A 14,893-nucleotide genomic window follows, 5' to 3' on the forward strand; every position below is an offset into this window, starting at 1 on the left:
TTAGAATATTTTAATAGATTTCAAGTAATTTTCAAATTATTTTAATAATTTAGTGTGAGATTTTAAAGGATTTGAAATATTTGAGGGTATTTATTGAATTGTGAGGTATTTTCAAGTGCTTTAAAAAGTTTTTAAAGATTTTAAAAGGTTTTTAAGGATTTTTAATATTTGATGATATTTTGGAAGATCTTAAGGAATTTTCAACTTGTCGTAAAGACGTCGCCAAACTTTGTGCCCACTGTGTATATAATATTGTAATATATATAAAAGATTTTCATTAAACCATAAATTACTATATATTTCGCTGAACACAAATTTCTTAAAACCCGTTGAAAGATTTCGAAATTTATTTTAAAAATTACTTCAAACCTTCGAAAGTTTGCGATGTTCCGTGAAATATTTCAGAATGTCTTTTAAAACCTCTGCAAAATCATACAAGTCTAGTGATTGATGAGATCGACATGATGCAAGAAACGAGGGATATTTTTACTAGTCTCGTTTCGATGAGGCAAATTAACATAAAAATTGTTTTTTTGTATACAAAGAAAATGATAGATCTCAAAGTTAAAGAATTCGAATCTTATTTACTCGTCTCTATCCAGAAAAATCACAAATAACGAATCTCCTACAATTTTGGGACAGTCATAAGCAGGTGGTTTCTTGAATAAACTAAAAATTTTTTTTCATCATTTAAAAAAATTGTGACATGCTTATTATAATTTTTTTCCAAATACTTAATTGTGCTAATATTTTATTTAGATTAATTTTCAATTCCTTATTTCCTTCCACAAACTCATTAAATATATTATAACAGAAATAGAAGTTACACAGTAAATATAATGATTTTCATAATGTTAATTAAAGGTTTAGTTTATTATTGTATTATTTGTAATTGTTTTAAAGAACTCAAATAACATAACCTTTAAAACTCTCCCACGTTTAGAATGAAGATTCCTGATTTGAAATTTACACTTTTAAATTGAAAGCATCACCTTCTCAAAATGATATAGACCTTCAATTTATTTGTTCAATTAATCATACACAGAATAGCGACTTAATCCGGAAACAGGAAGAAATCGGGAATTTAGTTAACAAATCAAGAATTTACTTTATTTTGGTTGAAAATTAACTCCTTTAACTGAAAATTTGAATGTCTATTTTTTGTTGAAAATTAATCTTTCCTTGTTTAAAATTTAACTATTTGGATACAATTTTTTTTTTTTAATTAAAAATTTAAATTCAACCATATCGATGAGAACCTACATATTTTCTTAAAAAGTCGTTTTTTAAAAAATTAAAGTTTTTGGTTGATGATTTATTTGAATTAAAAACTTATTTTTTGGTTTCAAAATGAGCTATTTGATAAAAAAACTTGTTTTTTCTTTGGACAAAAAGGAACTTTTTGCTGAAAATGTGGCTATTTTGTTGAAAATTTATTTCTTTTTCAGTTGAAAATTATTTTTTTTTAAACCGAAGATGTAACTATTATTAAAGTTGAATATTCCGTAATTTCAGATAAAAACTCACCTTTTCTCTTGAATATTCATTTTTCAACTAAAAATATTATTATTCAATTTTTCGTTGAAATTTGTCTTTCATAGTTGAATTAAAATTCATCCCTTTGGCAGAATATATTCTTCTTGGTTGTAAATTCATCTCGCTGTCAAAAATTAAATTATTCCAATTACAGATTCAAAATTTTAGTAGAAAATTTATCTTTTTGGTTTGAAAGTCAACTATTTCAGGTGAAAATTCACAATTTTAGTTGTAAATTCATATTCTGGTTTGAAAATGTAACCATTTTTCTAAAGTTATTTTTGTGTGTGTACACCTTTTTTTTAGAAAAGTAGCTTTCTAACTGAAAATTTAACTTATTCCAATTGAATATTCTATAATTATTGTAGCTGAAAATTCATTTTTTTGGTTAAGCATTAATTTTTATAACTTAAAATTCAATTATTTATATTTTGGTTAAAAGTTAACATCCATTGAAAACTTCACAAGTCTTTTGATGAACTTGAAATATTGGGAAACGTATTGCATAGGCTTTTAATATTTTTAAATCTCTCAAAATCTTCTTAAATCGGTTGAAAATCTTAGCCAATTTATGAAAGTTAATTCGACAATATATTTTAAAATATGTCCTCCTATAACTGCACGTGATTTATGGTTTCCAGAAATTATTCAATGTGACTTAAAAATATTCGAAATTTTTTGTGTTTAAGACAACACATCCTTTGCAGGGGGAAAAACTCATTTTCAAATTTCCCTTTATTTTTCTTTGAAGATTTTTTCATTTTTCCTGGTCATCAAGTTACAAATAACAGCATGTTAATCTTGTAATATTTTGAACATAGAATTTATTATGAAAGAAATAAAACGGTATTTCAGAAACAATTATAAATTTTTTTAAATTTATTTATTTATGGAAAAAATACTTTTCTAACATAAAAAACGACTTTTTAACTTAATACTGGGATTGAAGAAAATAATTATCACCTAAATTGCTCCAACTTCAAGCCAAAAGCGAATTTCCTCTACGGAAATTGAACTTTTATCCGAAAAATATAAATTTTAAGCAAGAAAATAATTTTTGAATAAAAAAGTTAAATTTTCTCTTAAAGGATTTTCAACCGGTTTTTTTGGTTTAAAAGTTTTCTAATTTATTTTCAATAAAAATTTTCAATTATATAATTCAACTTTCAACCACAAAATAGGAAAGTTGTTAAATCCTCCACCAAAGGAGACTCATTTTTATTGATTTTTCATCCAAAGCAGATTTTAAATTGACTCTTCAAAACAAAAATATGAATTTTCACCGTGAAGTGAAGTTTTTATTGAATTGTAGAATTTTAAGCCAAAAAGGCTGACTTTTTAACAAAATTGTGGAAATTTCAAATAAAATTATTTTTTTATTTTTCAATTAAAACTAGAATTGAAATCTAAAAATACAAATTAAAAAAAAGTTGAATCTTCTTTCAAAAAAGACTTTAGTTGACTTTGCGAAAACCAAAATATGATTTTAATATAAAAGTACTTTTTTACAGTTATCTAGCAACAATAATACAGTTATATTTTTCGTAAAAAGAAAGTAGTTTTCTTCAAAGAAACAGGAATTTTAACAAAATTGGTCTAACTTTCAACCAAATAATTAACTTTAAATTAATATATGCGAAATAGATGATTTCCAAGTAAAAAAGATAAATTTTCAACCTTTTCTTCTTAGACCAAAAATTTATTTTAAGTTGAAGAGATTAATTTTTGATTAAATAAAATAAATATTTAACAAAATAGTTAAATTTCCAAAAAAGAATATGCATTTACAACCGGAAGTATTAAATGTTCAATAAAATTTTTAATAAAAAAATATAGTTTTCAACAAACTAAATACATTTTTCAACCAGCAAAATTGATATTCTACCCAACTAGAAAAATCTGTTAAAAACGAAAAAAAAACTAAAAATTGTGTAATTGGTTTTTTAACAGCAAACATTAATTTTTAGGCGGGAAGACGACTTTTCAACAAAATAGTTCAATTTTCAACGAAAGAAATGATTTTTCCACAGGAAATAAATAATTTTATTGATTCAGTTCATATTTAGCACAAAAACGAGAAACAGGGGAAAAGGCGTACGTTTATCAAAACAGGGGAAAAGATCAATTCTTTAAAAATTAATTTTTTTTAATCACCTAAAAGCAATAGTTTAGCAATTTTTCTATCGAATAAATTTTGATTTGGTGAAACTATGTGAATTTATTTAAGATCTATTTTGAGACAGGATACATAAATGAAAAACATTGAAAATCGTGAAGGCTAAAATAATGAACCATATTTCTTAAGGGATTTAACTTTTTTAAAAACAATGAGATTGCAATTTCCTCAAACTTAGAAATGAGCTAAATACACAATTTAATTTTTTTTCTGTGCACATAAGACAGGTAAAACGCACATTCACCTTCCGTGTTTTTTTATTTCCTACTATTAACTGCGTAAACAACTTAAAATTCGAATAAAAAAATGTTTGTTGTAACAAGAATAAGTGAAAATTTTAAAACGCGTCAAATTAATTTATAAATTATCATATCTGAAATATATAAACTAAATAAATCGTATCTACTTCAACTGATTACCTCGCTTGACTTTTTTCAAAATAATTTCCTGTGTCAAATAGGTTTCGAACTTTTCTTTTAGACATAATAAGCTTAAAAAATTGCAAAAACTCAAAGTTACCATAAATTATACAAACTATGATTTATTTATAATAAAGGTGAATCACACTTATCAACGATACAAACTAGAGAGCGAAATATTATTTCTCACAAATCAATATAATTTATTTTTTATTTTTAATGTATGTTTTTATAACCAGAGTATATAACAAATTGGTAAATAATTTGGCTAAGACGACGTTTACTTGTCTCAACTTAACCTGCCTCAATACGAACCTTTTTCGGCTCATAAATTAGATTAAAATAGATGAATAAAATATATTTTTGTTATTATAGTTATTTTCAAATAAAAAATTCAGAATCTGTGGGTCTGAACGAGTATAATCCTTCCATTGACCATTGATCCAGCCCATTGACAACATTGCAAATTGCTTGCAGGGATTACGACAACACGGACGGTAATTGTTCTAAATAGTAATTTAAAAAAACTTTTTTCAATATTCTAATTATTTAGGACCAGAGACACACTCTTGCATGCCTTCTATTTATCGTGCCAAATTTTTAACACGATATCTCATTCCGTGTGGACGTAAGTTGAGAAAGAAAACCTCCACTGGTATTTTCTTCAAAAAAATTTTTTTCTCAAAATTTCCACCGGAAAAGAGCAGAGACATGGACCTTATTACCATCTCTTTAATTTCCCAAACTTTCAGAGCGATACCTCATTTCGTTTAGACGTAAGTTGGGAAATAAAAATTAAAGACCAGGTTTGGTCACGTGACCCTCTCGTTACATGCCCTTAAGGATTGTTAAAATTAATTTAAATAGATTAATAATTATTTACGTAAAAAAAGAGTTTAAGAATTTGGTTCAACGCGAAACATTCAAACGTTGTGATCCTTCAGTGGACGAGGTAAGTTATATGGTGATATGAAAAATAAGTATATATCTTACTAGTTTTGAATCTTGTATGCTTACGCATCACAGAATTGGTGCCAAACTTTCACTTAAATGTAGTGTTTTTTATATTGCAATATTCTTGGCATGGCTCCAAGAAATTAATTCAACGATTTACGAATTTTGTATTTTTCTTGGAGTTTTGAGGTTATATTAACACGAAACCATGACGGCAGCCGTCTATACTCGTGCCAAACTAGCGCTGCGCTCGGGAAGATCTAGCATTTCGATGCGTTATTGTACGTCCAAAAGAAAAATCCTTGTTTTTGGTGAAGTGAATCTATAGGACTTTGGACTCCTTATGCCTATTCTCCATTGTAAAGATATTAGGACCTGTTATATCGGAGATGAGGTGGGAGATAGGTGATCCCACGTATTTAATTTCGAACGATTTTCGCCAGCGCCACCTATTACCTGAGCCTTTTGCGAACTAAAATAAAGCGCCCCCAATTACTCAGGCCAGTTTACGAAGTGAAATAGATGATAGACGATTCTACTTGAGTGAGTAATTTCGCGTAAATGGGCTATATTATAGTTCGCAAACTGGCTAGGTAAATTTGGGATGCTTTGATTAAGGGCATGTGATTCATTTTAAAATCATAAATTACCGACCGTCCCATGTTATTTTTTCCGCCAATTTAAAAACGGGGAAATGAAAATATCGTGCTAATTTTTTAAAAAATGATAGTTGATATTATAGAGAAGGTCTGTCTGGTCAATTAAAATTGCTATATTATTGTTAAATATATATTTTTAATATTTATAATGTTCATCTAAAAGCCTTGTATTTTAAATTATTTGATTATGACATCTGACCACATGGCATTTTCATTCACTAATTGCAAGTGTCTGTAGCATTTTAACTTGACCAAAAAAGAAGAAGATAGGAATGAACTACGTATATATTGTATAAAAATTAACGCAATATGATTTCCGATTCAAATAAAATAATTAAAATGTAGTAAATGAGAGAGGTGACCACATAGCAGAAGTGTTTGTCTTCTGGCGGAAAAAGCATGTGTGAAAATGGATGACAGCGCCATGTTAAAGAAGCTTAGTGGCCAGTCTCTAGAAACTGCGTCAGTAACGGGCAAGTCGTTGAAAGATCAAAGTAACATGAGAGATAACTATTGGAGACTAATTAAAATATTTATGTTGATAAATTGTTCACAGTCTTTAAATTTAAATAATAAAGTTGCATATAGTATTTTAAAATTGAACCAGATAAATTCATTAAGAAGATGTTGCCCCGCTGGTTTGAAATGTTAGAAGTGTTAGAAATAAATTTTAAAACGCAATGTCAGGCATTACAAAATTTTGTGGGATTGAAGGTAAGAATCAATATGATTTTATAAAAAATTTGCTCAATGTGGATATAATATAATCCCGTTAATTTGTAGGATGTTTGAAACTTTGATTTCTTAAATTAAAGTACTTTTGGAGATTTTTGCTTGTATTTTAATTTATTTCTTAAGATTTCTTCTGTATTTTGAATCCTTTGGTTCGAAATTTGAATTTTCTATTTGTTCACTGCATTTTTTGCAAAATTAAACTGAATTGTCAAGTCTTGTAAAAAATGGTTTAAATACAATTTTTTAGGACTTTTCAAAAGCTATAATTCCTTTTTGAGATTTTTCCAAGTATTATAAATCGTTTGTGTCGAAATTTGAATTTTCTATTTTTCTACTGTATTTTCGTACAATTAATCTACATTGTTAAGCCCTACCAAAAAATGGATAAAATTAAATTTTGCAGGTCTTTTCATAATTTATGAATTTTTCCTGTATGTTGAATCGTTTAGATTAAAATTTGAAGTTTCTATTTTTCCACTGTATTTTCGTAAAATTTAACTACATGGGAAAGTCCACTAAAAATGGTTATAATAAAATTATTCAGGACTTTTAAAAAGTTATTATTCCTTTTTGAGATATTTTCCTATATTTTTAATCGTTAGGTTCGAAATTGGAATTTTCTCTTTTTCCACGGTCTCTTAGTAAAAGTCAACTAAATTGTCAAGTATAATCAAAAAGATTTTAAATGAAATTGTTTCTTACTTTTAAAAGCTATAATTCTTTTTTGAGATTTGTACCTGTATTTTGAATCGTTTGGATCAAAATTTGAATTTTCTATGTTTCCACGGTATTCTGATAAAAATGAACTAAATTTTTAAATCCAATCAAAAAAATTTTTAAATAAAATTGTTTAGGACTCTTAAAATTTATAATTCATTTTTGAGATTTCTTCCTGTTTTTTAAATCGTTTGGATCTGAATTAAAATTTGAAAATTTTCCAAGGTATTTTCGTGAAATTAAACTAAATTGTCAAATCTCAGAACAAATGGTTAAAATAAAATTATTATTTATGACTTTTCAAAAGTTAAAATTCGTTTTTCACATTTTTTCACGAATTTTAAATTGTTTGGCTTCAAATTTGAATATTCTATTTAAAACGGTATCTTCGTAAAATTAAACTAAATTGTCAAGTCCAATAAAAAAATTATAAAATAAAATTGTTTAGGACTTTTAAATATCAGAATTCCATTTTGAGATTTTTTCCTGTGTGTTGAATCGTATAGATCAAAATTTTTAATTTTCCACGGTATTTTCTTGAAATTAAACTAAATTGTCAAGTCCCCAAAAAACCTGTTATAATAAAATTATTATTCAGGACTTTTCAAAAGTTATAATTTTTTTGAGATTTTTTCACGTAGTTGAAACGTATGGATTGAAATGTGAAATTTATATTTTTCCAGTGTGTCTTCGTAAAATTAAACTCAATTATCAAGTCTTATACAAATTGTTGAAATAAAATGATTTAGCACTTTTCAAAAGTTACAATTTCTACTTGAGATTTTCAAACGTATTTTGAATCATTTGGACCCAAAATTTAAATGTTCTATTTTTCACTGTATTTTCGTAAAATTTAACCACATTGTCAAGCCTCGCCAAAAAATGGAAAATATACATTTTTTTAGGACTTTTCTAAAATTACAATCCCTTTTTTGAGATTTTTTCCTGTGATTGAATCGTTCAAACCAAAATTCAAATTTTCAAATTTTCTACTGTATTTTCGTCAAATTAAACTAAAATTACAAGCCCTACCAAAAATGGATAAAATAACACATTTTGGACTTTTCAAAAGTTATTATTCCTTTTGTAGATTTTTTTCCTGTACTTGCATTCATTTTGCTCGAATTTTGACTTTCTATTTTTCCACAGCATTTTCGATGACTAAAACTATAATGACAAACCGTTCAAAAAAAATGCATAAAAGTAAATCTTGTAAGACTTTTCATAATTTATTATTTTTTTCTGTATTTTGAATCTTTTGGATCAAAATGTTTAATTTAAAAATTTACACTGCATTTTCTTAAAATTAAACTAAACTGTCAAGTCCCCCAAAAAAGGTTAAAATAACATTATTGTTCCGGACTTTTCACAAGTTATAATTCCTTTTCGAGATTTTTTCACGTATTTGGAACGTTTGGATTTAAATTTCTATTTTTCCACTGTGTTTTCGTAAAATTAAACTAAATTGTCCAAATTGATGTTAGGTAAATTAACGAGTCAGCGAAAAATAACAGGAATAAACTGTAATTAATTCATAGAGGTGCTGGATTTCATTTCATCCGTTGGTAAGCATTCAGGCAGAGGTATCGGAGATTTAGTCATAAAATGTTTGGAGGACTATAAACTTTATGAAATGGTGCATGGTACCACAGGAGACAAAACTGCTGCGAATAGCACCTTCTTGTGCGAGCTTTTACACCTCTTGCAATCAGTCTACAGTGAAAATTTTGATGCCAAAAATCAGCAAATTCGATTCTTTTCTCACATCTTTAACCTGGCCGTACAATCATTATTATAAGCGATTGTAGAAGACTAAAAAGCTGCAGACCTCAATGAGGAAAGAAATAATAGTGATGCTTAAGACGCCAGCGAAACAGAAGTCAAAGATGAAGAAGTTGTTAGGGAGAATCTGGTAATTGTTGCGGTAATGTGCATTTCTTTATATAATTTGTTCGTAAAATTAACAAACGTTAATGCGTAACTAAATTTGTGAATATGATTTGAGCAATGCTAGACGAAAAAACGATCTATTTTTGCTTGAAAATGTGCAATATGTGCATTTGCATATGTATAATTTATTAATGAAATAAAAAATAATAATTCATAGCAAAATTTTTTCATTAAGCGTCATTCAAAATATAATTTCAGCAATGTCAGAAAAAAACCGATTTAATTTTGTTTTAAAAAGCACAAATTGTGGATTTCTTTTGTATAATTTATTTTAAATTAAAAAATATATAATTCATGACAAAATTGTCTCAGAAAATATAATTCTAAATATAATTGCAATAAAATTAGATAAGAAATAGATCTCACTTTACCTCTAACTCCCACAATGTGAATTTGTTCATATAGTTAGCTTATCAAATAAGCAAATATCAATGGATGGTATAATTTTCACAGAAAGTATAATCGATGCTATCATTACAATAAGAGTAGACGAAAAAAAAATTTTCTACCTATGAATTTCTATGATTTACATTTGTTTATAGAATTTGTTTATAGAAGTAAATGATAACATTTAATTTATAATTTCGATGGCCACTTATCATGCAAACAATAAAAGCAAGACATTTTAGACTAGGAATATAATTTAACAACAAATATTCCTAATGTAGATTATTTGTTATTAAAATCTATTAATAAAAAATACCTTTGCAAGCTAACATTTTTTTATCATATCGCTTTGCATTGAATCAAAGTGATCTGAAGTACAAATACAATTTTTTTCTGCGGAAACAAAGCATCAAATGCAAAAAGTCAACAGTTTTTGCTATTGGCATTCAGATAATAATGAAATAAACAACAAAATCCACTTTCAACTTTTTATAGAAAATTTATATACTGCCACCAGGCACCACTAAGCACATGTGTGAACAAAATAATAAGTAATTGTTGACTTTTTAACATAATATAACTGTGTATGTGTGTGCGGATGTATTTGTAGGCGCGGGTGTGTAAACGTAGAATCACCTCTTGATGAGATGTGACTAGATTAGATTATATTAATAATCACTATGTTAGCTTTTTTTTTGCTCATCAGTTTTTTCTAAGCAGAAGAAAATGAGGGTCAATGGAACCTTGGTCTTTGCTTCAGCGATTTTAGCATTAGCTATTATTGGTAAATATACAAATAAAAACTTTAATATATGGAATCTATAAAAATGTCTGAAAATCTTTTAGGTTAAAACGCGCAGCCATTCTGGGAAAGTGAATTTCTGAATATATTTTGGTAATGTCGCGCAAAATATAATATTGGTTTATGAGATTAGGTGTAATGCTTAAGCAGTAGAATACGCTCATGTTTTTAAAGCAACAACAAAAAATGTTTTAAAAGTTTCTGACATGTTTGAAATCCTGATATCTGATGTGAACTTCAAATGTGATTGATTAATACGTTGTTAATAATAAACTAAGGGACCTTCAAGGGGGCCTTGAATGATTTATTCAATTTTTTTGCATAAAATAATACTTCTACAATCATTAAAAATCATTCTTTGCTCACAATATAGAATGCCTATTTTCTTACAAATATGAATTAAAAATAATTTAAACATCAGTATGGACCTTAAAATTGGTATTTGTTGTAAATAATTATAAACAAAAATTAAACAAAATTAATCATTTCAAATAAGCGCATATCAAGGTAGTTTAAGACGGAGTTTTCCAAAATTCAATCATCCTAAGAAGGACATTTAGATCTATCAAACTGTGAAGTTAGAATTGAATCCCTTATTTGAAACCCGAAATATTTAACATTAAAGTCAGAAATTTTTGCACGTTCCGCCTATACCTTACGCAAAAAAATGAAAGGTGAAACTAAAGAAACGACATTAGAGACTAAACGGTATTACGAAATTGTATTAAAAGCTATTTAAAAGTAAAAAAGGGTGAGGATGTGCGGGTCCTAACCATTTCCCCCCTCATGTAAGATCTAGTGCACGCAAGTGGGTGATTCGTTGCCCCTTTCCCGCATAAACAATAAATGTCCTCCCCTAAGGAAGACCAGACCGCAAGAAGTTGTTTTTCTTCACCCGTTTGGGCATTATTACACAATATAAGAGGAATTGAACATGCCTGGAAGTTGAAGTGACGTTAATTTCGTATGGGCAATAAAGGCCGCAAGCGAAGAAAACCACAAAATCTATTAATTTACTTCATAAACTTTATGAAGAAAAAGAAGAGGCGCGTATCGAAAAAAAAATATTTCTAAAAACTTACTTATTTTTTTATGGAGATATATATATATATATATATATATATATATATACAATTAAAGTAAATATTCATATTAGTAGAATATGGCCTAATTACACAACTTTAACGATTTGTACATCTGTTGTTATTGTTGATTACATACGTAATACCGTAATTCATTAAGAGCTATGAAAATATTTTTCTTACCTTTGAAACATCTTGAAACCTACTAAATACGCTTTAAATATTTTAACATCTATGAAAATCTATGAAAATTTGTTTGAATCCGGAGTGATTGCGTGCGCAACCATTTGAAAAGTGAGGACAAACTGGCCCGCGACAACGAAACCGTGCTTCATACCAGGGCTAAAAATTTTGCGATTTTTCGTATTGCGCAAGCGTCGCGTCAACAGCGGGATCAGCTGCCATTGACGCGCTTATCTAAGATATTTAAATGTTGAAACAAATTGTTTGCAACAAATAATACTTCTAAAATTACTAAAAATAACACAGGCCCACAAAAAGAAAAAAATATCCTGAACGGATCACCAGACAGGTGTACTCTTATGTATTTTTCGTCGCTGAATCCGAATACGAAGTCAAATTGGGGGAGTTCCTAGTTACTTTTGGAGAAAAATGCAAAAAACATGATTTTTCATGTTTTTTATGGTTTTTCAATACTAAAAAGGGAAAAAATGATCTGAATACAAATTTGATTACTACGGATTATAGTACATAAAAAATCATAGCTTCATATTTTTCCACGAAATCCCATGTGTACTAAAATTAATATATCGAGTATATGAAATCGCTATTACGAGCGATTATATTAAATTTCATATACATTCATGTTAATCACTCACAAGAAAAATCAGATAATTCCTTTTTTTACAAATTCAAAATAATTTTAGCAGTAATTTTTTATTGCAAATAATAAAACATGATGCCTTCTTTCTGTTAACCCGAAATAAAATTGGATTTTCTGTCAAAAAATTCAATTAAGCAAATTAATAACAGACCTAACCTACAACTAACTACCTTCGCCGTAAATTTGGACTATTCAGGGCGAAATAAGGAAAAATTTTACCCGTTCATTGTACTTTCATAATAAATAATAATTCAGTCGAACAATTCTAGATTATAAATTTAATTGAGAATATTTGACAAGATTTAAAGAAATTAAAGCACGTTTAGTTTTCACGCACATTGCTATACTGACCTGTATATTAAATTTAATACACATGTGTATTAAATTCACTAAACTAATGCATGTTACATTTCAGTAGCGGTAGTGCATATTTGCTTCACACACATGTATATTATACCTCGTACAGATTTTTAATAAGCTAGTAGCTTATATGCATCCTTTCCCCGCCACTTAGCCTCATAAATGACGTGGCATGTATTCACAACAACTAGGCCTACGGTTTTAAATGGAACACGAATCGTCAGAACAATGGTTAACGCGCGTGCCTAATTTGCTGTACAAAAAATTAGTGGTGTCTGCTGTCGTGTACCGCGGGCCTTAATTGTTATGTGAGTTTAGCTTTGACTCAAGAAAGGATATAATTTGACAGTTCATTGCCGTTACCTTTATTTAACACATATTGTATCAAGATGAGAGTGGTATTTCATAGATGAATCAATAAACTCGGTACCATTACTGTCAAAAACCTGCTGCTGCAACGTGTTGGCCACGATGTCAACTGCCTTGAAAGTAGGATATGTAATATGATTCGTCCGGCTCAGCCCTTCGTAGTAACGAAGCCAGCGAAGGCGCGCTGTCCTGCAGGGGTGCGCTAGGATGTGAGGATGATGCCGTAGTGTGTCCGAAGAGGAGTTGACATTGTCCTCGTCAAAGTCGGCAAGCTCTTATACTTAGGCCTGGGGAGGTATGACAGTTATCACCCCTAGCTTTTGTTACATTTGTTCAGAATACATTGGGAAAGGAGGAAGTAAAATAACAAACCGAATTGGAGATTTATACAGAACATGCTTTGAAATTGAAATTTCACAGCAACATAAAAATTGGGTTCCTTATGTAATCTGTAGCACGTACAACAACATGATCAGTCGTTACGAAGCCAATAAGGACAAGGGCAAACTAAAGTTTACAACGCCGACAATATGGGAAAAACTATGTGATGAAAACGATTGCTTTTTTTGTTTAAACACAGTAGACGGTGTGAATTTTTTTTTTTTAAATCAAGTAGTTTATCCTAATATTATAAGCGTTCAGCTTCCAAAAAAGGCGATTATAAAAGGCCTGGCAGATAACGACTCACGAGCCAGCTTTACTACAGGATTTAGTGCACTGCAAATCGATGTAAATATAAAAAAAAGAAAATAGGAATCCTGGTCATGAGAGAAAAAATAAAACTTGTGAGAGCATATCAGATGATACGGCTTCAAGCGACTCCGATGAGCCTAAAGACCAATATTCTTTGGACGGCAAAGAGAAATTCATCCCTTTCGGTGAAGAGAGACACTGCTTCGACCCAGGTTGCAGATCAATCTCTCTAGCAATCACCCTAAGCGAAGAAACTCACGAAGTCATTATGTAAGGTTCCCCACTTGGGTCCATTTGTAGCCAAGGTCTTTGTTTCAGGCGTCATTCACTCTACTGACACTCTTTTTATTAACTATTTTCCGGCATACTTTCCTGTCCTGGAATACTTCTCTAGCTTCTTTTATGTCTATGCATTTTTTCATGCAGGCTCTCGTGTTTCTGTGACTTCTTATGTCTCTTCTAACTAGGGTCTCATTCACACATTCTAACCATTCTTTCCGCGGTCTACCTCTGGGCACGGTGCCATTTACTTTACCTTGATACACTTATTTCGTTAGTAGTTCATTTGGCATTCTCTCAACATGTCCGAACCATTTTAACCGATTTCTTTCCCATGTGTCTACTAGCGTCTCTCCTGCACCACATTCTTTAAGAATTATCTCGTTACTTACTTTGTATATCAGGGTTATCCCGCATATTATGCGCATGAATCTCATGTCAATTGCGTTAATTCTACTCTTTTCTTTCTCTTCATAAGTCCATGTCTCGCTACCGAATAGTACAGTCGGTAAAAATATAGAATTATCTATTGCCATTTTAGCTTTATTTGATATCTTTTTACTTCTGATAAGGGGATCTGCTCTACCAATAACCTTCTTACCTTCATTTATTCGCCTATCTAATTCCTCATCTATCTACCCGTCCCTAGTAAATAAGCTACAAAGGTATACGAACTTATCATCTTGTTCAATTCTTTCATCATTTAATAAAATATGGCATAGTATTTTCTCACTCTTTCCTTCGAACACCATAGTTTTTGTTTTATTTGCGTTAATTTTGAGGCCCAGCTATTCATGCTTGCATCTAGTTTATTCAACATTCTTTGTGGGTCTTCGATAGACTCTGCCATAACAACCTTATCATCTGCGAACGCTAACCCACGTACCCTTACTGTTTCGAGATCCACACTCTCTTCGTCGAAGAGAGCCAT

This window comes from Belonocnema kinseyi, chromosome 2 (genome assembly GCF_010883055.1).
Source record: "Belonocnema kinseyi isolate 2016_QV_RU_SX_M_011 chromosome 2, B_treatae_v1, whole genome shotgun sequence".
NCBI classification, from domain to species: Eukaryota; Metazoa; Arthropoda; class Insecta; order Hymenoptera; family Cynipidae; genus Belonocnema; species Belonocnema kinseyi.